Raw genomic sequence first — 21,702 nt, forward strand, 5'->3', positions numbered from 1 at the left:
GTAGAACTAATAAAAAACAGCTGGAGGAGCAATGTGCAACTAACTCAAATGGGTGGGTATAATAAGAGCATTTTAGAGAGTGTCTCTAGCAAAGATGGGCAGAGGTTCACCAATCTGCGAAAAACTACATCTAAAAATTGTGGAACAATTTCAGAAAAATGTTCCTCTACATAAAATTGCAAAGACTTTGGATATCCTACCATCTGCAGTACATAATATCATCAGAAGATTCAGAGAATCTGAAGAAATCCCTGGACGCAAGGGACAAGGCCGACGGTCAATATTGGATGCTCACGATCTTTGGGCCATCAGGCAGCACTGCGTTGAAAACAGGCATGATTCTGTACTGAAAATCAATGCATGGGCTCAGGAACACTTCCAGAAATCATTGTCTGTGAACACAGTTCACCGTGCAATCCACAAATGCAAATTAAAGCTATATCATGCAAAGAAAAAGCCATATGTCAACATGATCCAGAAACACTGCCGTCTTCTCTGGGCCAAAGCTCATTTAAAATGGACTGAGGCAAAATGGAAAACTGTTCTGTGGTCAGATCAATCAAAATTTGAAATTCTTTTTGGAAACCACGAATGCCGTGTCCTGTGGATTCAAGAGGAGAGGGACCATCCAGCTTGTTATCAGCGCACAGTTCAAAAGTCTGCATCTCTGATGGTATGGTGTTGCATTAGTGCCTATGGCGTTTGCAGCTTACACATTTGGAAAGGCACTATCAATGCTGAGAGGTTTTAGAACAACATCCAGACAACGTCTCTTTCAAGGATGGCCTTGCATATTTCAGCAAGACAATGCTAAACCATATACTGCATGCTGCCTGCAGTCTAGACCTTTCACCAATGGAAAACATTTGGAGCATCATGAAACGAAAAATCTGGCAAAGAAGACTCAGGACTGTTGAGCAGCTAGAATCCTACATCAGACAAGAATGGGACAACATTCCTTTCCCAAAACTCCAGCAATTGGTCTCTTCACTTCCTAGATGTTTACAGACTGTTGTTAAAGAAGAAGGGATGCTACACAATGGTAGACATGGCCCTGTCCCAACTTTTTTGAGATGCGTTGCTGCCATCAAGTTCTAAATGAGTTAATGTTTTTCACGAAATGGTAAAATGTCTGACTTTCAACATCTGACATGTGTTTGATGTTCTACTGTGAATAAAATATGGGTCTATAAGATTTGCAAATCATTGCATTCTGTTTTTATTTACATTTATTTTTATTTTACACAGCATCCCAACTTTTTTGGAATTGGGGTTGTATTTTTCAGATAGTAAGGTATTGAACAAAGTTAAAGCTTGTGACCAAAATATATCTATCTTCTGGGTCGTAATCTTCTTTTTCAATAATAAAGGGGATATTTTTATTCACTAGGACAGGATCTATCTATCTATCTCTCTCTCTCTTCTGAGTTAGCTTTCTTCATTCTGTAAAAGTTAAACCTACATGTGTAACAGTGGCAATAATGAGTTGTGTTATAAATGTCATTTCAACCTGATATGATCCACAATGGCAGACATAATTTTGTGAGGCAAAAAATGAATCTTAGGATCTTCTGCCCACTCTCTTTTCTTATCTAGCTCATATTTTATACACGCCACTATTTTTTTGGATGTTCTGCTTGTGTTTGATTAATCTCTGACTGTTTGACCTCTTATAAATTCACAATTAACATTGAAAAAAATATTGAATTAAGTACTATCATTTCAGCACATTCTTATATTGTGTGAATATTTCATGACAAATTGACCAGAATTACTTAGAATAAAAAATTGTAAAAACATATTTTACGAATTTAGAACATTTTTACCTTCTGCTATAAAGTTACCATTTTATAGATATATAGTTTTGTTAGGACAGCAATGATTTGCTGTAAGCCTCTGCATGTAGGCCTCACAGCTGGCATCTTTGAGTTTTTTGGCAAACTACTGACAATTCATCTAACTGAATTTTCACATGACAATTTATGACTTATCCCACATGTAGGTGATTGGTTAAGATTTTTCTACTATTAGAAGTTTGTTTCTTTAGTTTTGTAGTGGGACAATGAGGTGAATACAGTAGAAACCAGTTCCATTACTTGTTATCTACATTAGCCTTATAGCTGCACTGCAAACCTAAAGATGCAAAATTTGGACATTAAATATTTCTTGGTTGATCACCTATGTTTGGGATAATGAGGAAATTGTGTAAATTTGGCTTTGAACCATTTCGTTAACATCAGTGGTGGTAAAAAGGGGCTCTCTCACTGATGTTTTACTTTACAGAAACTTCTTTTTGTTTTAACTTAGGATCTGACAAGTCAAGATAAGATTTTTCACAAATTCGTATTACAGAAGCAAATCTTATCTTAATTTAGGAATCTTATATTACAGCATTTTATCTCAAGTTAGGAAATCTTAACCTACTTGATTGAAGTCGACAATCAACTTTCCTGTCTGTTACCCAGCCACCGACCAACACGCACACTGAAACGTAAACACATCATCAAATAATCAGGTTAGTTAGACAGCTAACGTTAGCTACCATGACTGATGTAAAATGGTCAAACAAAACTAAAAGGCGATAAACCTGAAGATAAGAATGTTGAGAATATTATGACGGTGCTTTGTGCTGTTTATCAGAGCATCCCTGCAGTTTCTGTTTCCCAAATGTTTTAGCCGACCGCACTAACGTTATTCTCCTAATTAATGAACACATGTTTAGCTCTGTCTCCTCATTATTCACCACCATCACTGTAATGTTTTATCTGATGAGTTTTCATCAACAGTAACACATGAAGGTAATAAGAGGGGATGGTGGAGATGTCTGCACCAGAGAGATAAAAGGAAAGTTAAGTCACCTCCAGGGTTGTCTTAAAGCTAGGATAGAATTTAGGAAATTTTGTTGAGTTAGGATGTTTCTGTAATGCTGTTTTCTTATCTAGAGGTAGGATAAGATTATGAACTTAAGAACTTGTTTTGTAATAGCTTCTGTCCCAAATTCAGTCCTAACTGAAGTTGTCATGCACTGTAAAACTCACTGCACATCTTAATGAAAGAATTAAGTTAACACAACTTAAATACTTCAGAAAGTTGGAGTAACTTAATCTGAAAAAATCAAAATAACTCAAAAATGAATTGTTAAAATAGTAACTCAGTCGTTTTGAATAAGATTGCTTTTTTTCAGCATATTTTGAGTTAAGGTACTTTATTTAAATGTATTATGTTCACTATTTTTATTTAACTTGACTTTACATGCAAATACAAACAGGCCAATAATGGGTTGTTTTTAAAGACTGTTGAAAATTTAGTGTTGCTTAATGTGATAGACAGCATAAATGTTTACATTTAAATGATTTGGACTTTGCTTTTTTCATAACTTTAATTTGATGATTTCAGACTCAAATGTCCCATCAAACGGGATCTTTGAGTTGAATAAACTTACTGGAATTTAGCTTAGACTTCTCACCTTTACTTGATAAATATTTTGGTCAATGCAACCTTCTTGTGTAAACTCACATCACTGCTATTGGCTCTTAGTGCCATATATTTGCATATCGGGTGTGTCTCTTCACTGTTTGTGTGTTGTCATTCTCCACAGCCTACCTTTCCTTGTGTTGACTAGATTTATAAACTTTTCTGATTCATGCTGATCAGCACTGATCAAAAATCAGTTTTAAGAGGGCTAGAGTTACTAAGCACCTTTCTGCTGAGTGTGGTTTTGCTATGGCAACATGCCACAGAAACTGCATCTGTACTCTGGACTGTACTGTCAGCGTTTGGTGAGGTGGTCTGTAGCAACATTAAGGTGGACAAGACATTGTTACAAATGTCTATGATCATATCTCTGAAATACAATATGAATTTGTCAAAATGATAGCCTAATGGTGAATTTAATGTACAATTATTTAATTATATTGAGTTAGAACAGCTTAAACATAAGTCCCAAATACTCCATTGTAACGAGTTTTGCAATTTTTAATATTATTATTGCTAGGACCGTATGATTCAGCTGTAAGTCTGACTGAGTCTGGGGTTGGGGGTATTAAGCCGACAGCTTTACGCCTCACTCCCAGACTTGCTGGAGCCAAAAGGCCCTTAACTTTTGGGTAAACACTCTGCTTGAGGTAGAGTTTCAGCCAGTGTTCGCTACACCATCATTTTCATATCAGCAAAACAAATGGAGTTAGTACAATTTACATAATTTACAATTAGAGTAAATAAGTTATTGAACTTAAAACATTTGAGGTTATCAGTTTCCTCAAATCATTTGAGTTGACTTAACTCATCAGGTTTTACAGTGTGGTAATTAAACAGATAAGATTTCAGACTTAAGAAGGTTTTGTAATACAGGATTAAAATTGAAATATTCTTTGATAAACTCCAGAATCCTTGGTCCTTTTTTGTGTAATCCCTCTTCATCTCATCACAAGTTTTCATTATCGTTTAGGTCTGGGGACAAGGACAGCTATTTCGAGAGTTCAGTCTTTGACTTTAATCTATGTGTAGGGCTCTGAAGTTTATTCCATCCCTGTTTTGCAACACCTCTTCCAAATAATCCAGGGAGTACTAGAAGGGGTGAGTCTCTTTCCCCAAAAGGTGAACGTTTTGTTTACAAGTGCAAGTTATCTTTTGTAGGTCATCCTTTGACCTGATGATTCGATTACATTCTTTTTTTCTTTTTTTTAATATATTTTTTTTGGGATTTTAACTCAATTATCTCCCCAATTCCATCCACTAGCTAGGACTCACCCAATCACACGATACTATCAACGCTAGGAGGGCGAAGGCTAACACAGGCTTCCTCCGAGACACGTGAAGCCAGCCACCATTTCTTTTCGAACTGCCGCTCACGCAATGTCATTGGACAGCTGAACGCGCTCGGAGGAAAGCGCCAACCGCCAGATCTGTTACATCAGCTATCAGACACCTGTGCTGACTAGCATCGCGTTAAGTGATGGGGGGAGAAGCCCATCCAGAGAGAGCGAAGCCATTTGTGCTCTCTTGGACTCCCGGCTACTGATGGCTGTAGCATCACCAGGGATCGCCACTCGGGAGCCCATGCGATTACATTCTTGAACACAGCAGGCTTGCCTTTTCTCCACCCCTCATTCTGCTATCTGCTACGTAACTTAAACTGTCTCTGTTTTAAGGACATCTCAAAATAAACCTACCAAAATGTGTAGAGTACAGATACTTTTACTGAATTATAGTTTCTTTTATTTAGATCTAATTTATTCAGATGAATTTCAGTGACTTCTGCAATAAACTGTTTTCACATGACTCTTTTTGTATGTCTGTAAAGGATATTGTGAATAAGCGTTCTTTAGTTAAATGGACCATAAATAAACCAGCCGTATCTTTGCTGTCTAAAGTTATCAGTGGATCTGTGTGGCTCTCTTTAAGCTCACCTTACATACTTTAAGTATGTAAAGTAAAGTCGACAAATGAAGAAGTGTGGAATTGTAATGCTGCTGCAGAGGTGAATCTTTGATAGACCATGTCAGTTGCCAGTAGGTGCGGCGAAAGGCTCCTGTGCTGGCTGCTGGTGATAATAACACTTAACGCTTGAATCCTGTCATAACTTAATTTGTTTTTGTTACTTTTAAAATATTAATTAGGTTATGTTCTCATGTTCTACGTTTTTTGGAGTAGGTCACATAACCCCCCTGCCCCCAACCCCCACCCCTTGGCTGCATCCCTGTAATCAGAGGGCCTTTGTGAGCTGGTGTATTTTTGCTTTCAAAGGCCTGGTTTAGAGCTAAACTTGACAGGCAAGTAGGCCTCTAGGAGGAGAGCTAGTAACCAAGTTAGAGTCTCCTGGTAAAGGCAGCCAGCTTTTGCTCTAAACCATGCTTAAGCAAAACAGAGTCCATGATACCATGCATCTTAACACGTTTCTCATGCCTTCTGGTTGCAAAAACAGCCCCACAACAAGACATACTTCCATCATACTTCACATCGTCTCTGTGAACATCTTTCATTTAATGCCAAAATCACTGAAGGTGTTTCAGGCCAGAATGCTTTGTTTGGGTCTCATCTGATGGCCTGAAAGCCTTCCAGCTTGTTGGCATTAATTCCTATAGTTTTGGACACTAAAATTGCAACCAATTTGAGTCCAAGATAATTATTTTGAGAATCTGGAGATGCTTTAGGGCTTTTACCTCTTAAAATTTTTGTTTTGGCGGTGGATGCTGTATTCTACTAATTTTTTGATTAATATTAATTAATATGTATTTACTTTTGCTTTCATTCATATCGTGGCATTGCCATGCTGCTGTATGTATTTCAATAAAAAAAGATGTTCATGCTGATGTGTTTTAAGTTCATTTAGACAAGGATTTTTTATTTTGAAGGGCACTAATACGGGTGGAGTGGTGGAGGGGGAGGAAAGTTTTGTGTGTTTTTAGCTTCTGGCTAAGGGAGGCTGTGTTTTTCAGCTTAGCAAGCTAATGGTTTGGTCATTGGGAGTCGGCAGTGAATGTGTGCCTGTTCTTTTGGTTTTGCTGTGTTCTCTGGCGAATTCTTCAATAAAGCCCAGTTACGGGCTGTAACCTTGACTCATCTAAGTTTCTCCTGATAACCCTCAACGTCACAGTAATAATACATTCAGTGAAAATTGTGGATGTTTCACTGAAAGCTCCTTCTTCTTCCCTTTGATTACTGACTGAGATGAAAACACTGGCTGCAACCAAAAAACTTTTTAGGGAATCAAGAGTTGGCTTAGAGAAGCTGGCAAACAGCGAGGGAGGCAAAGCTAACTCACAGCTGAACCCAAAACAGAGCTTTTAATTAAAATAAATCAGGCGAAAGCAGGCTAACTTTACTAGCCAAAGCTGAATCTTAAGCTGAATTAAACCGAGCAGTGGCATCGTTAGCTAATTTGTGCACTCATAGTTCAACTTCAGTTCAGTGTTTTTTTCCTGGTTAGAAGCAGAAAACTCAGGAAAATAAGACTTTGTGTTAAATCTCTTCACAATTGCAACAGTACTGCATGCTGCAAGTCTCATTTCATTCCTTTAATATCAGTTGTTTATGCCTCCTCTTTTTATTTACCCCAATAGCTGCCTTTCTCACCTCTCACTCACTGTTCAAACACCTCAAACTTCAGCCTCATGGCTGATCAGAGGTCAGGAGTTACAACACTGTAATAGTTCTGAATCCTGATAGGCCGTATCATTTGCCACTAGCTGCAGAAGAAGGCTTCTTCCCAGACTGCTGCTTTTCTTTTATTTTTATTAAGTGTGTCATGTGACTGTTAACAAAAATATTCTGTATAAATGAAATACACTAAATTAAATACATTAAATAAAGTATTCCTTATTATCAAAAATAATTTTCTGTACGTTCACAAAACATTACTTTGTTATGATGAAATATCACTGTCAAATACATAAAAAATACTGTTAATAATACAGTTCAATTTTAAAGAGTTATTAACTGTGTTTCATGCTTACGTTTATTAGACGTAAATCCCTACATTACCCAAAACACAGAAAAAGATATCACAGTCCATCTGTGCAACATTACCATAGCACCATAGATATAAAATTATGCTCTAACACACCAGTTACAGCAGACATTTGGCTATGTCATCATAAAACCATGAACTAGCTGACACATAACCATTCCTTCCTACCAGACATGTGACCATTCACTAATGATTTCTAAGCGCAAAGACAAAGTAAATGCTAATCAGTCATAGACCTGTGAAGTGTCACTTAAAGTGAATGCCTAAACAAAGAATTCCAGAACCATCACATTTCCAGTCCAATGTGAAAAAGAATGGGGTTCTTAGTTTAGTATACGCACAGTACACCACTGTCGTCTACAGGCGCATTCATAACATAAGTAACATTAACCTGCTGACCTCTTTCAACACAAGAAATACTATAACAACTGTGACAATTTCTGACATCACTCAGCTTAGGAGTAAATCACCAGAGACTAGATAAGAAGCTATCGCAAAGTGGCTTGTGCAACTAACAAAATGTTTTCTCATAGCGCTGTGACATCATCTGCACCATGTTTGTTAGGAAAGAAATTTACTAATGGACTAAAATGTGTGGCAACCACATGTTGCTTTAACTGAGTGACTGGCTAACAGGATGCCAAAAACATACTAAGTTTCACCATAAGTGGAAAAATATCTAGAAGTAGAAAATGATCTAGAAGTAATATAACATTAGCATTTTCCTCTCAGCCTTATGACACTAGCTTGTTCAATTTAGCCCATAACATTACAATCTTACAGACCTGCTTTATGAACTCAGACAGGACTGATGAAAGGAATACCCTAACTAGCCATCAAACAAGCATAACAGCCAGCTTATACTGAATATCAAACCCTTGGTAGCAGTTAGTGCTACCACTATGCTAAGTTAGTATTAGCATAGCAATTATAGTAAAGCAGCTTTACTAACACACAACCAACCAAATGTTGTCCTTTTGGACATTGAATTTTACTCAACTATTAAAATATATGTGGAAAGAATCACCAGACACATGTTAACAAAGCTAGTAACTGCAATGAGAGTCCTTTATGATCAGAGTCAAGTAGCTTAAATATCAGTTGTGATAACGTGTCCCACACAGCTAGACAGTTAAATCAATCTACAGTGTTTGTGTTACAAGTCGTTACATGCAGCAGGTAGTTGAAGGTCCATTAGGCTATTAGGGCACATTGACTGGCAATTAACATATAACATATCCACCTTGAGATTGGGGCTTCACTTAACATACATGTTGCAGGGACAGAACATGAACACACATGCATTGTATACCTCCATACACATATTCACACATATTCGGGGGAAAAAAAACCTAACTGAGGTTTTGACCTATTTATAAAAATAGGTACTTTTAATTGTAGCTGGGCTGTCATGTGTTCCATCATATAAACGTGCTTCACTTTTTATAACCGTTGAACAATCAATTAGGCTTCATCCAATTAACCGTAATTAATTTTGTTGCAACCATCAACAAAACATGTAGTATGTAACACTGGTCATTGGTAAGCATGTGTTCAGGTAACACTTCCAACAAGAACAGTAATGGGTCCATGGGAATAGGAGTTGGATTTTCTCCAACTCCTCTTTAATATGCTTCCCGAATGTCTTTATTTTTGGACAGTCCCAGAAGACGTGAGTATAATCACAGACCATACCACAATTTCTCCAGCATTTATTGGTAGAATTTTTTTTTAAAAACACGCAACCAGTGGGGTCCTGATATACCTCATTTTAACCTTCCAATCAAATTCTTTCCATAGCTGGCTCCCAACCCCCCTGTGACATCTGGAACATACAGTTTCCCAAACTTCATCCTCCACTACTGTGTTTAGTTCCAATTCCCATTGTCCTTTGATATGTAAAGTGTTGTCTTGACAGTCAATCATTAGTTTTTTATTATTATTTTGTCATATTTTATTTTTATCATATTTTGTCTCAAAACACAGTTGATGTCCCTACCTATCAAAATAGTTCCCTTTGCTTTATCTGCTAATAAAGTTGCTACAATTTTAAAGAAATGGGTACAATCCTCATTTGGAGCGTATAGATTAAACATTATTTTATTTAAACATTATTAGTTATTTTAGTACCTCCTATAGTTCCTATTACCATCACATATCTACGCTCTTTCTCTCCAATTGTTTTTTCGAGGTTAAAATAGACTGATTTATTAATCAGAATGGCAATCATTCTCCCATTCTCTTTTTAGTTTTAAATGTTCACTCTCTGACAGATGGGTTTCCTGAATCATAGCTACAGAACAATGTAGTTTTTTAAGTTGGCAAAATATTTTTTTCCTCTTAATTGGATGCCTATCTCCTTTACAATATAGCTAATACAGTTTAAACTGTCCATATATTATGTTGTACTTTTCCTAGTTCATATAACTAGAAAGAACAAAACAAAAACATACAACAAAGCAACTAAGATAATGCGAACAAGATAAAGTGAACTTCCACATACCCAACTGGTTTTTAGCACCTAAACACAAACCAGTTCCTGTTGTGACCTGGGCAGGGGAGGGTGACTGCTCCTCTGGGAGAATCACACTGTCTGAGCCTCCGTCGTCCGACTCGTGGAACGGTCCCTGCTCACTGTGTGGGTAATTTACCCACACAACATAACAGTTTTGTCCGTTACAGCAAAACTTTTAGTTATCCTCCTAACACTCATTGTTTCAAGCTTCCTAGGATGAAACTAGGCATACACCGAAGTCACTCAGTTCCACTGAAGAAGGCCCTAACATCCGTGCCAGTAAGCACCGCTGGATCTTTTCCTCGTCTCCCTCCCGCGTTGCTCCATCTATACTGGTACAGCTCTTTCTCCATCTGCTCCCGCTCGTCCACCCATCTGTGAGGGTCGGGTAGGTCTTCTCACTATTCCTTGAACATGAGTCCATGAACATTTTTAGCTGTGCCAGGTAAATACTCTTGGCCTTGATGCTTTTCTGCTTTAGCTGTTTAATTACGTCCCACACCTGTGCTTTCTTCTTTTGTAACTCTGGGGAGTAGTCGTGATGAAAATATATCGGATCTGTTTTATAAATGACCAGTTTTTGACTCCATGCTTGTCTCAGAAGTGCTTCTTTCACTGAACAGTCCACAAACTTGACTATAAGAGACCTCAGAGCAGCGGCGGGGTTTTTTGGTTTAGCTGTTAGAGATCGATGGGCTCTCTATATTTGTACATTCACTTCGGGCATTGGTTGGAGATCAGATTTTATCAGCTCTTTCACGAACGCCTTCACATCCTTCTCTCCCTTCGGGCACTCGGTTTATTCTCAGGTTATTGCGTCTTAACTTGTTCTGCAGGTCTTCACATCGGGCCGTCAGATCCACCTCTCGGCGTAGCAGATACCGAATTGCGTTCTCATATCTCCGCCCGGTACTAATGCGGCCCTCCATCTCCATAGTTCTTTTCTCGAGTTTTGTCATTTCAGCCTTCAATTCTTTCATTGATGATTCCAGCTTTGTCAACGATAGCTTAGTTTGTTCGTGACCTTCTCGATTCTCTGTCCTCAATTTCTCCAACTCAGCTAATATTTTCCACTCTGGCTCACGTATACTAGTGTTAGCCGCCTCGCTCACAGGAGGTTGAGTTTTTGCTTCGAGTTTTCATTTATCTCTTTCACTTTCTCCTGTTTACTTGACCCTTTACTTCTGCAGGACGATGCCATTGAAGATTGTGTTGTTGTGCCGCGTTTTTGGTCTTTTTGTTAGGAGATTTTTAGTTAGTTGGATGGAGCTTAGATTTTATCCTACAGCCTTCAACATGGCGTCACCGTAAGTCAGTTTTGCTTTCTAATAGGAATTGACTTAATGGTTACCACCCAGAGGGATAGGCAGCTTGGAAGATGTATGTGTGTTACCATTAGAGGCGACTAGTTTATTGTGGGACACCTTTAGATCCCATTAGGAAACCATCTGTGCATCTGGAATCAGTCCCAAAACACCTGTTAACCCATAGAAAGACAGGCTGCTCAGCTTCTCCTCCGTCATGTTTTAATTGGTCAAAAACTTTTTTTTTTGGTTGCTGAATCTCAGCACAAAGCTGTATATTAACCTAAACCTAAAGTTTAAAGTTGTTTGTGAAACTCAGTTCAAATTAAATTATGATAATATTCTTCAAATTTGCGCGGGAGGCGTGGCCATTTGGAGCAGGGAGCATCATGTACAGCGACAGCGATGAGAGACTTTAATCACCAATGCCAATTGGACATGCTAAATTGCCCCTACAGGTGTGTGTGGGTATATGTCTGTGCGACTGGTGACCTGGACTGGTGTTTCCTACTTTCTGCCCAATGACCGTTGCAGGTTTTAATAAAATTTTAATATTTGAGTTTAGTACAGTTTTAATTCTATATGTAATAGCATAACTATATGATGTTTTTGGGGCTACTGCTGCAAAATTTCACTATGTTACAGAATTCGATTCACATCTGCTCATCCAAAGTTTCTTCTAAAATCAAGGGTATTAGTAAGGTTTTTTTTTTCCCTCTTTGCTGCAGTAACAGCCTCTGTTCTTCTAGGGAAGCTTTACACTATATGTTGGACCTTGGCTGTGAGGATTTGATAGCATGCAGCCATGGGAGCGTTAGTGAAGTCAGCAATGCTGCATGATTCGTTCTGGATCTCAAACGTCATTCCAGCTTATCCCACGAGTGACAGCTAAAAAGGTAAAACCAAATTTTCCACTTATCATATGTCATAATATCATGTACTATCATAATTGAAACAAGAACATCTTTTACAAAAGAAAAAAATAGTGGAATGTGGGAAATGCAGAATTGAACAAAACCTTGTGTTATACGAGCACTGAAGAACGTGTTGATGAGACTCTAGGGTCCAATCCTACCGATGCTGCGAAGCATGACGAAAACACCCCAACTCCATCTGAGCGGCAACAAAAGACAAGTGCGAAAGCTTTCATGGGTGAAAAGGGAGAAATGGAAACAATGAAATATTCATGCTTTCTATCCTTATCTAATATCAGAGAACCTAAAAAGCTTTTATATAATTAGTAGGCTCTCTGTCAACATTGATTTCTGTGCCAAAGTGTAGAGCCTTAAAAGTCTAGCCATCAGCAGAGGAAATTTCCGCGACCCTCTTTCTGTTACATGCAAAAGGCTGATACTGATCTATGATAAACCATTATGAGGCATTTAAAGGCTTTTTCCTGAAGGCGGTCACTCCATCACAACTATTAAATTTCATGTCTTAGTCGACTCTTCACAGACAGAACTGTAATCAGTCTTCAGAGTGACGTTCATATTAGTGTTGCTGTATCATTGTGTAGGACCCTCAGTTTTTTGTATTCAAGAGCAATAGGCCGGTACAAGAGAATGGTACAAATTTGAATATTTGACCTCTACAGTCTGGGGTCTGGTGGCTTTGTTATGCTGTGGGGCATTTTGCAGACACAGTTTGGATTCATTTGTCTGTCCCCTTAGAGGGAAGGGTTACTGCAATAAGTTATTCTCACTAAGAGTGATGTTCATAATCTTAAGTTTTGTATTAGTACACAAGAGTGATTCTAATAGAATGCACCCCCTTTACGAGGAATCGTGGGCCAGTTAATGTGAGAAAAATAGCAATGTGTTGTGTTACATTACTTCATGGTCTTAGAATGTCTAATACTGAAGTTCCATTACTTTGATGACAGGTCATTTAATTATTTTGATGACCATTTAGACTATTTTGATACAAGCACTAATTATGAATATGCATTTTTTCAAGGGCTGTGGATAAATAGACATTGTGTGTGTGTATGTGTGTGTGTGTGTGTGTGTGTGTGTGTCAGTAATAAAAAGATGGAGGGATTGTATATATAAAGACAGACAGAGAAATGAAAAGAGAGAATCCTGTCAAGCCCAATTCATTCTTTGAAGGTATTACTTTGGGGCTTGTGGGTTTTGTGCAGTGCTGAATGATCCAAATGTGACTGCAATGTCACTGCTTGTGCTCACTTCACTGTTCTACCTCACTGTTCTAGGTCTCACATAGTACTGCACCTTTCACCATCGGTATCAAATAGATATCATTATGTGGTTCTCTTTTACTAATTCATAGTTGGGAGGAATTTTAAGCATACATCGATTTGTTTGTTGTATCTGCGACTATGTACACGTATTGGCTACACTTACTTTGTGGCTACACCTTGTAGGTATACAGTTAGACACTGCGACTTATGTATGGAAAAAGATGAGTCACTGTCTCTAACTATGTCTTCCTCTCTCTCAGCATTAGTGGTTAGTTTCTGAACACAGGGCCACTTTTAGCTGGATATGTTTGGTTGGTGGACTGTTTTTAACCTATCAGTGAGGTGTGTAAAAAAAAATGTGCCTGATACACTTATACCAGCACCACATATACTAACTTGCCATTACCATGTTGGTGTCACTGTTGTGCTGAGAATGGGGCACTACCTAAATGGTGTTTCATCAAAGTTGGTCCTCTGTTGGTCTCATTTCATTAATATATACCATAGAGGGTAGCTGATAAATTGTGCAGAAACAGACCTGTGCTGATAACAAAATCTGCTTATTCAGATAACCTTGTGGAAAATAACCACAGTAAACAGTTACTTAGAGTTCAGTGGTTGAGGGGTATTGTTTTTCTTTTGCTTTACATTTTGTGGGAGCAAATGGTGGTAATGTATGAGTTGAAGCTTAATATCTGTCAAATTAAGGAACATAACTATAGTAAGGCTGCAACAAATATTCAACTATAGTAAGGTTGCAACAAATATTTAATAATCAATTTGATAACTAAAGTATTCAAAAACGTAAAAGTTACTCAAATCATCAACACATATTTTTGACACCACCCACGTCCTTGGGGAACAAATGTTTATTAAACTAAAGTGCTAAACTAATCACCAGTAGAACACAGTTGACTTCTTTGCACACCAGACTCATACAATTCCAGGTGAATGTATAGATTATTAGTGTCCAGGGCAGTCCAAATACATTTCCTACTGCTCAGGATTGTGCGTAAGCATGTTCTTGCATCTATGGCATAAAAAATATGAGCATGCTGACAGGTGCTGCAAGAAAACTATTCAGACTGTGAGATGTGGAGTTTAGCGTGAGCAACTTATGAACTTTTTTGGCGTCTGTAGCCACTTTGCCTGACTGTGTGAGAGCCAAGACACGACAGACAAAAAGTAATTTTGTCTGATTTTTGAAACCTGACACTGTGGTCTGAAGATGTCTTAAAATGAACACCGTACTATAGGTGGTACATGTTTCAAAAGTTCAGTTGTCTTCACATGTGGGAATACTAGTGTCTTATGATGTGCATCAAATAAATCAATAAATAAACATTTAAGTGAAATCGAAAAAAACAAACAAAAAAAAACATGATTTCTTATCGTCACTAGGGCTGTTACTGTGGTAACTCTGTTAACCTTTACCAGACACAGGTCTAGCCTACTGTCAGTAATTTCAAACCTACAAAGCGCATAGGTGTATCTAAAGAGAATGACCCAAAAAATTCATGAAGCTGAGTCAATAAACTGGACATGAGACCAGCAATGTTTTTCTGAGCCAAGAAAAAAGTCTGCTTGCGTTATGTAATTCTTCAAAATATGTCAAATCCTATAGTTTCTATTTTGAAATGCCTTTAAGGTTAATGCTAGGTAAAGAGTGAACTTCAAGTTATAATTTCTTTCAAAAAATTATCTCAACTGAGCTGGCTGGAAGGCACCTTAAAATAGCAATGAAAGTTGAGCAGTTGTTGTTTTCTTTAAAACAGCCATTCAGCTGTCAGGTCTAATTTGCTCAGTCTTCATGCTGGCTGATGGATGCCTGTGCTGCACCTGGCTCCTCGGCACCTTGTCACCACCTGTCACTCAACCCCCCGAAAGTAAGAGCAGAGAGGCAGCTGGGTGGGCATGATCGCTCTCTCTTCACTGAGAGCTGTCTCTCCTTTCCCTTTGGCAAAAAGAGCTCATTAAAACCCTTCATGCGCCTCTATCCAAGTTAACTTCCTGGCTCAAAGTGCCGTACTGTGAACAGTTCCTCCAGCGCATCTTCAAAAGCAGCAGTGGTGGAGAAGCTTCCTGAAGACTAGGAGCACTTGATCCCCTCAAAGATGGGTGAAGTATGGTCAGTGCCTCAAGGGTTGGGCTGTCTAATGAAAAGACAAGATAAGTCTCTATGGGTGTTAGAAAAGGATCTGCCCAGTAGCTCACTGAAGTTCCACAGTGACATGTTTTCTTTGAATTTTCTTCTAACGCACCAGGCTCTGATGATTGCTTCAACTGCTGTTCATTTAATGTTTAAAAGGTCCGGGAATACCTTTGGTTTACCATTATAAAGTGAAACTCAATTTTAGATAACAGCATGTGTGCGATTAGATTTATTCCAGTCAGTCTTTTGGTCTCAGTAGCAGAGACATCACTGCTCAACAGGAGTGTCTGTCTTTTCTCTCTCTCTCTCTGTATCTCTCTCTCTCTCTCTCTTAGATGTTCTTCATTGTACCTTCAGGGTGCAGTAACAGTTTTCTTCCCTAACAAACCCTTTTACCCAAACTTCATCACCCACTGTGCTAAAAGGAGACAAAGGTCTATGTCAGTAATGCTTGAAAATGAGAAAGCAGCACTTCAAATCAAAAGTGTTGAAATTGTCACATGCACTTGGTAAAGGTGATATGTATATATTATCTGACAGTGCTATATATTATCTGCAGATGTGACAAGTTTTTCTAGAAAGATTATGATAGGAAACCTGTGCTTTACTACTTTTCAGACATTAGTGATATTAGTTTTACATGCTGTTGTGCTCTTATGCTCTACTACTTTTTATAGACTTTAGTAATATCAGTTTACATTCTGCTGTGCTAACTCACCCCACAGCACTGCACAGTTTTATCATTCCCTGCCCCGGCACTCCTGGTCCAGCTCAATAAACAGTTGATGAGGATGGATCAGGTGTTTTGAGTTAAGGAATACTTGAAACCATGCAATATTGTGGGTCACCAAAAGCTAAAGATAAGAAAAAAAAGGATAAAGATAAGAAACTCTGCATTACATTTTTCTTCTGTCTTTACTGTTTCTGTAATATTTTGAAGATAGGTCACTTAGAAATTTTGGTAACATTGTGCAACTTCTGTCAGCCAATCCTTAACCTGCTCCATATGATTTCGGCCTAGTTTTGGTTATGGTTAAGCTTACCCTTATCTTGCTCCTATTACTACTACTAGAGAGCCAGTTGGCATTTACTTGATATGCAAAACACATAGTTGAGATTTTGGAGATGTGCACGTCATGCCAATGTGAGCTTCTGCACCTTGTTCAGAAACGCTACAGCATTTCTCCTGAAACAGGATTGGGTGCCCAGTCCTACTATAAAACCCCCTATACCTGTACTTCTCTGCCAAGAATGCATCTTAAAAAATATTTTAGATCAAAACCTTCTCTCAAAACTAACTCTCTAAAACAATGTCTCAGACATCAGGAAGGGTATTTATTACCATTTCATGTAATAACCAATTGAGAGGTAGCTTCAGAGTACTTTGCTTATACAGAAATTTTAAAAAATCGTTGAAAGTACCCTTTAAGGCCCCTGGTGACACGTGCATACACACACCTGCTTTTACAGACTACAGTGCGATGTGGAGTTGCATTGATTGCTGGAGCACAATATTCATTGTGCTATTGTCAGGAAAGCTCATAGTATGTTTACAGATAATTCATGCTCAGTACTAAGGTAAGTGCTTGTTTATATCGACCTAGTGCATTTTGTTGACTATACCAGGAAGGTGACAGGGGTGTCAGTGTCAGGTAACAACAGCTAAACTGTGGGTCAACATTTGCTGTATTTTCACTGGAGCATAAAATCAGCGTTGATTGGCTGCCTCACCATGTTCACCATGTGTGTTTGTTCACAATGAAAAAAGTTCACCAGCTTGATCACAGTAAATTTGAAAGAAATGTAAGGCAAATGTCTACAATCCTGAATAAAAACAACCCTATTTTTTTCAAAAACAGTGTCATTTTGGCAACCTAGATTAAGCCTTGATTAAACATTAAGAACTTTGTAAAACCTCCTTTTTCAATATAAAAGCACTACTTGCTCCTGAAGCTGCTAAGAAATGTATGCCATAGATTTTGTTCCTAAGTATTTTAAGGGTGATAATAATATATTAAAAAAACTTACAGCTATTTCTCTCATATTCTCAGTGTAAGATCAACAACAAAAAAACTGTACCAGATTTTTTTTCAAAGCATTTTTGCTTATCTTTACTAACTGCAAATAATTCTGGAGACCACTGTCTCTTGTCCTGAAAATAAAATGCTCTCAGTATTGCTCTATCTTTGCAACTGAAGAAATCTACATAAAAGCTAATGGCATCCTTTTTGCCTCCTAATGTTATGCTTGCATCCAGACATCTATGCTACATTTTCAGTCTCGGTATAATTGCTCACAGCTTTCCAAAGCAGTTTGATCATGCTGGAATTAGAGGAAATGGAACTAACAGTAATGTTTGCTACCTTGATGTGCCTCATTGTTTGTGCTATCGAAAAGCCCACCTGTTTGTCTAATAGTGAGAATGTTTTTGTAGCTAACTCACCCCACAGCACTGCACAGTTTTATCATTCCCTGCCCCGGCACTCCTGGTCCAGCTCAATAAACAGTTGATGAGGATGGATCAGGTGTTTTGAGTTAAGGAATACCTGAAACCATGCAATATTGCGGGTCACCAAAAGCAGGATAAAGATAAGAAACTCTGCATTACAGCAACTTTGTTCACATTTCTCCCCTGAAACAGTACAAATCAGAATGATCAGAAAAAGAAGATGGAGCCTCACATTTTTCCTCTGTCTTTACTGTTTCTGTAATATACCTTGATGTGCCTCATTTTTTGTGCTATTGAAAAGCCCACCTGTTTGTCTAATAGTGAGAATGTTTTTGTAGCACTGGTTATTTGGCAAAAACAAAGAAAAAGAAGCTTCTGTTTGTCAGGTGAAAGATGGCCATGGGTTACTAATAAGGGCAACTGTTGTTTTTGAGCAGCCATTATTGGAAGGTCGTTGTCAATTTGAGCCATATGGGAAAGGTTGGTCTGAGGCCAAGTTGAAGTTGGGAGGTGGAAGGAAGGAGAGGAGAGCAAAAGACTCTGTGTTCTGTGACTGATGAATGCTCTTTGGACTTCATTAGTGCTATTTTCTTACTAGAAGTGCAGCTGGCTGCCTGCATAATGAACTAAAGGCAAAGAAACCGCACAACTAGCTTACTGTAATCAGCCTGGAATGCTCCTTGAAGGCCTGATGCTGACCTAATCAAAAATACTGGGTATGAAAATCATTGATGAAATGTAATTAAATACATGTAGCTCTTATTGGCTGATTTGTGTATAAGCTAGAAACCATAGAAACCACTATGTTTTTCAGGTCTCCTGAACACAAATGGTTAATTCTTCTTCTTATTCTTATTCTTCTTCTTATTGTTGTTGTTGGCAGTAGTTGTATTATTGTTGTAATATCGTAAAATAATATTTATATGATTATCATATAAATAATATGTTTATTATTACTATTAACTGACAGCACTTTACTTTTGATTAAGTACATTTAAAAGCATGTACTTCAGCTCAGGTAGAAATATAAATAGAAAGCATTTATTCAATTTTAAAACATATGAACAAATGCCAAATCACTAAATAAAAAATAAATCTACCAAGAGATGAGTAGTGCAGCTGTGATAGTAGGGTAAATCACAACATTGAAAGATGTGGTCTCAAATATTACTGACACTGCTTTCCCATAATACTGAAATCATTGATTGTTAACCACATAAAAAACACATATGAAACCAAATGAAAGCTCATTGGGCATTTTAGAACCAATGCACAGTTGAATGAAGCCTCTATTGGTAGATGGCAATGGTGACAGCTTTGATAATGGCAGAAAGGCAGACTTTCTGTCCCCAGCTGTCTCTAATAGCACTGCTCAAACTTGTAATGAATAGCTTTAGAATGTATTGATCCTCAAAAATATAGTAAGAGCATGCTTGAAAGTATGCTAGGCAGTCAGATGAATACATACATTCATGCTTATCCACATGGGTTAAACATCTACAGTGTGCTCCACAGGTTTTAGTTTGTACATACACAAATCAAGTACACTCAAGCAGTTTGGTTTTGATATAACAAGATATATGTAATACAGAATGTCATCATACTTTTATATGTGCATTGTAAATTTTGTTTTGTGACACTGGCTGACTAACTCAAACAAGCATATTCATCACCATGCAGTTCTTGAACCATAAATCAGTTATCGCACAGCAACCAAGGACTTGTTGTAGTAGTAGTTACTAAATAAGACTTAACTAAATAATAAGATTAATAACTAAAGTGTAGAAGAGAACAGTAAAATAATGAGGAACAGCTAGCCTAGACAGTGACTGAACATTTGCTATCATTAAGATAATGCTACTTGTTATTTGCATTTCCTTACTGAAGGTTTAACACTGATGTGGTAAAGTAAATTTTGTTATCTTGCCAAGCATTTCCCAATCCTGTTCCCAATCCAGGTCCTGGACTGGGAAAATCTAGGCCATATTAATGTACATAGGAACCTTTCGCAAGGTTAAGTACTGCAAAAGTTAGTGAGTTAGTGAGCTAGAAGTTGCCCTTTTGGTCCGTAACTCTTGAATGCCCAAGCAAACTGAGTAAACACTGGTGCTCTGCCAGTGTTTATTTCTACAAACTAAAGTGAGTTTAAATAGAAGTTTGGGGATAAGTGAGTTCAGCCTACAAAACAGATAACAGAGGTGTAATACCTGTCAAAAAACTAATTAAGAGTTAAAGTTGATGGGATACAGCACAATATGTTCAACAGAGCTTCCTAACATGGCATGAACTCTGAATAAAATAACATGCTGTAGAGACCAGGAGAGAGTGGGGTGAGCACAGGAAAAAGTTTTTAGCCTGACAAATGAGGAATAAAACACATTTTGACGCATTTTATTTTGGGTATATGTCTATTAGCCAGTTCAATATTTGGAAGGTGGCAATGCTCAATAGCAAGTTTCTGTTTGTCTTTAAATGCCACTGACTGACCTCAATGAAAATGCATGGCAGTACATATTACATATGTGGTAAAAGGCTTGGTCAAAGACTACAAGACTGCAGTTTGGACAGAGCTTTACAACGACCTCGATTTATACATAGATCTTTTCTCCATGCACTTGTCCTTGCCTCTATAGTCCTGCTTCATTCAATCAAGTCCTCAAACAAGTGCTGTTGTAACAGCGATACCACATTCTAAAGAGATTCAAATACAGCTGTGAAACAAAGTCACTGAAATCTACCAGTCTGGAAAGGATTACAAAGCCACTGCTAAGGCTCTGGGATTCCAGCAAACGACAGTAAGAGCCATTATCCACAAATGGAGACAACTTGGATTAGTGGTGAACCTGCCAGCCTACCAAAATTTCACCATGAGGTCGTCAACAACTCATCCAGTAGGTAACAAAAGAACCCTGAGGCATATATCTAAAGAACTGCAGGCCTCATGTGCCTCAGTTAAGGTCAATGTTTTTCTCCAATCTTCCAAATGTGGATAGTCACTACATAATCATAGGTGGTGACTTTAACCTCGTCCAGGATGCGAGTCTTGATAGGTCGTTGCTTAAACAGGCCACCTTGTCCAAATCGGCCAGTGCTGTTAAATCATCAATCTCGATTAGGTCTGTCAGGCCCTTGGAGATTTAAAAATCTTCAGGACAAAGTCTCCTCTTTTTTCTCTCATGTACACCACTCTTTCCCAAGGATGGATTTTTTTCTGCTAGATAACCGATTACTCCATCATGTTAACTCGTGATTATCACACCATTGTCATTTCGGACCACGCCCCTACAACAGTTCATATTAATTTTCCTTCTGCCCCAACCTTTGTCAAACAATGGAGATTCAGTTCACATATGTTATCCAATAATGAGTTCAAGAACTTTATTGACGCACAGATTAGCTTTTATTTTGCAGTTAACGATACCCCCGAGGTTGGTAGTGACACCTTATGGGAGGCCTTTAAGGCTTTTATCCGTGGGCAGGTGATTTCCTATTCCTCCCAGGTGAGACGGGCGGAGAGAGCTAGGTCCTTAGTGATAGACGAACTTTTCAAACTTGACACGGTGTATGCCTCCCCACCAAATTCGACTTACCCAATAGTCACCTCTTTCGATTTT

Source organism: Colossoma macropomum, unplaced genomic scaffold (genome assembly GCF_904425465.1).
Source record: "Colossoma macropomum unplaced genomic scaffold, Colossoma_macropomum, whole genome shotgun sequence".
NCBI classification, from domain to species: domain Eukaryota; kingdom Metazoa; phylum Chordata; class Actinopteri; order Characiformes; family Serrasalmidae; genus Colossoma; species Colossoma macropomum.